Raw genomic sequence first — 3,709 nt, forward strand, 5'->3', positions numbered from 1 at the left:
CAAGCTTATCATATATGAAGATTCTGTTGTAATATTGGGAAAAGAATATGTAAATAAACCTAAATCACTCCAAAAGCGTTGACCCAATACTATGTTTCCTGATTCTTCAGTGTCTGGGCTGGCTGATTTGGCCATTGGCTGATTGGACCCACATAGAAGCCTTTCTTGCCCACTATTGCAGCTGTATGAAGCCAACATATACATAAAAGTAGAAAAATGAGTGAAGAGGAATAAATATCAACAATATGGTAATGTTTAATGTTGAAATGGATTGCTAATACATGGAGATGATTCCAATAGTGTATGAGAACAAGAGCTATTCCCTAAGATATTTAAATATTAATTCAATAAATATTTATTGAGTTCCTTGTATATGGTATAAAGTTTGCTTGTTACCAGGAAAAGAGCAGTGAAATAAACATGACATGACCCCTACTTTCATGGAGCTTACAATCTAGCGAAGAATTAAAAGAAGGAAAGCAAGTCAGGAAAGGAACTCCACTGATGACAAGCTGTAGTTCAAGGCTTGGCTTTTACATGGTCTGGAGTTGTCATGAGATGATATTTATTTGCATCTCAAAGTACCCTTCAAATCATTTGCTTCCCTTCCACAAACATTTTATTACACCACACTTTACTTATGGCATTTTTCATCTCTGTGTTTCTAAGTGTATAGATAAGAGGGTTGAGCATGGGGACGATAATTGTGTAAAAAAGTGTAAACACTTTATCTTCTGGTAAAGTTGTTGTGGGTCTAATATAAACACTTCATCTTCTGGTAAAGTTGTTGTGGGTCTAATATAAATAAAGATGACAGGTACGAAAAACAGAATCACAACAGTGATGTGAGAACTGCAAGTGGAAAGTACTTTGCAGCGGCTCTCTGCAGAGTATGCTCTCAAATCATACATGCCATCAAAACCACAAAGACCAGCATTCCCATGAGGCCAGAATTGGCAATCACTAAGAAACCGATTTTGTCTGTTTTGGTGCAGGTCAGTTTCAGCAAAGGATAGACATCACAGAAGTAGTGATCTTTTTCATTGGGGCCATAGAAAGGCAAGAAAATTGTAAGAAGAAATAGACCAAGGGAATGTAGAAGCCCCCCAGCACATGACGCTAAGAGAATTGAGTTACATCTTTGCCTGTTCATGATGATGGCATAGTGCAGTGGTTTGCAGATGGCAACGTATCGGTCATAGGCCATCCCTGTGAGGATGAAAACCTCAATATCGCCGAAGCAGTGTGTGGTAAAAAGTTGTGTCATGCAGTTTTTATAAGAAATGATCTTCCTATCTGTCAGTAAGTCAGTCATTAGTTTGGGTGTCACAGTGGAAGTGTAGAAAAGGTCTGAGGGAGCAAGGTGACTAAGGAAGAAGTACATGGGCTGGTTAGTTAGCTGGCTGCATGTGATAGAAATCATAATAACCAGATTTCCCAACCATATAGCCAGGTAACAAAGTAAGAAAAATAAAAAGCAGAGCATTCGGACTTTCTTATTCTGAGAAAGTCCCAGAAGAATAAATTCAGTAACATTATTTCTATTTTCCATGGTTTGATGAAATTACAGATAGCTCTGGAAAGTTACCTGAAATGACAAAGTTAATGAGACAAATTATTGATAAGGAAAAGGAAATCTATTATCTAATTGAAATGACACAAATGCATTTTCTTAGACCCACGCTATCTTGAGGCTCATAGAAATCAGTTATTCATTCAAAAAAATTATTTTGAACACTTAGTGGCACTACTGTTCTAAGAACTGAGGATACAGTGATAGGTTAGGCACAATCCAAGATTTTGTGCAATTTGAATGTTTTGCTTAGGAAACAAAATTTTTATGATCAAGAATAAATTAACAAAATAATCAGTAATAATTTTATGTAGGTGACCATGTAATGTATTCTGAACTAGAGACTTTTGAGAGTGAAACCGGGCACTAATAATAAGTACACTGTGAGAACAGGCATACGACAGAACTTTCTAGGGAGAACCAAGATGAATTTCATAGTAATGATGGGCCCTCTAACCTCTGGGATCCTCATAGAAAACTGCTTTGTGTACCTCACAAGATTATTTTTCATAACTTACTAGAAAAATGGGGTATGGGATAATTTAACAATCCCAGAAGAATTACTTGAATATAAAATATTGCAACTGCCCAACTATTTAGTATTTGTAAGACAGCAACTTAATACAAAATCAGAATCTTGTGATGTTAACTTCTAGGAAAAACACAAAACAAAACAAAACAAAAAAATAACAATTACTAAGATTTTACTCATAAAAAAATCAGGCGTTGTTATATTTTTACATGTATGAACTATTATGTGTTCAGTTTCTCTCACTAAACAGGTATTACTTTTTCCATTTTCAGATGAGGAAAATGAAACCTTGAGTGGTTAAGTAATGGCTACTAGCTCACAAATCTATTAAGCAACCAATATTGGTTTTGAAACTATGTAGACTAGCTTTGAGGCCCTGGTGGCACAGCGGTTAAGCATTTGGCTGATAACCAAAAAGGTCAGCAGTTCGAATCGACCAGCCACTCCTTGGAAACCCTATGGGTTACTTTTACTCTGTCCTATAGGGTTGTTATGAGTTGGAATCGACTCAATGGCAACAGGCTCTTTTTTTTAGACTAGGTTGTGGCTTGTGCTCTAAAACGCTATGTTATGTTACCTTCTAGAAATGGGGAGACTTTCAAAGTATCTTATCTAAGCAATTTATTGTAGAACTGTTGAGAAAGTATGTACCAAGTAAGTAGCTGGACTCTCTCTAGTCGTCTATTATGTTGCTCTGGGGTAGTTGGAGGTATTGGCTGACTAACTACTTTTGGAGAAAGATCTGGACAATGCAGCTTATCTCCTTTCTCCCAACTCTCATTAGGTCTCTGGTGGTATAAAATGGAGGTCACCATACTACTTACCTGACTAAGCTTTTCCTAATGAGATCACAAAAATGAGGGTGGGGGGAGCATTTATACTGTGCTTGACACATGAAAAAAACAAAATATAAAAACAAACCAGTTGCCACTGAGTTGTTTCCAACTCATGGGACCCCCCCATGTGTGTCATAGTAGAAATGTGTTTCATAGCTTTTCATTGGCTGACTTTTTGAACGTAGATCACCAAGTCTTTTTTCCCAGGTGCCTCCAGGTGGACTCAAACCACCAACCTTTTACCAACTTTTTGAATAACAGTGTATTCATTAACCATTTTCACCAACTTGGGACTCTGCTCGTCCCATAAAACCAAACCAAACCTACCGCTATGGAGTCAATTCTGACTCATAGTGACCCCATGGGGTTTCCAAGTTTGTAAATCTCTGCAGAATCAAACTGCCACATCTTTCTCCTGAGGAGCTGTTGGTGGTTTTGAATCGCCGACCTTTCAGTTATCAGTCAATTGTTTTTGCTAAACTGATATTAACTAAGGAAAAAAAATTGGAATTAAACAAAAATGTACTACAATTTTGAGCAAATAATACAATATTAAAAATAACCAGTCATCCATTTGTCAGGTAACTCAGGATTAAACAGAAGAATAGATTTTTTTCTGAATTCACTTGTAATCTTTTTGCATTTATAAGGTGATTTTTTTTCCATAATATTTTTTTTCCAGATGTTTTTTGTAGCTCTGCTTTTTGTATACCTACAGCTCTGCTTTTTTTTTTTTTTTTTTTTTAAGTTTATTTCTCTTGTAGGTTT

At 36.3% G+C, this 3,709-nt stretch overlaps 1 pseudogene; it reads right to left on the reverse strand.

The window, feature by feature from the left end:
* Positions 1-588: 588 nt before the first annotated feature.
* On the reverse strand, positions 589-1,667 carry LOC100675258 (olfactory receptor 4P4-like; annotated as a pseudogene).
* Positions 1,668-3,709: the final 2,042 nt, after the last annotated feature.

Source organism: Loxodonta africana, chromosome 7 (assembly GCF_030014295.1).
Source record: "Loxodonta africana isolate mLoxAfr1 chromosome 7, mLoxAfr1.hap2, whole genome shotgun sequence".
NCBI classification, from domain to species: Eukaryota; Metazoa; Chordata; class Mammalia; order Proboscidea; family Elephantidae; genus Loxodonta; species Loxodonta africana.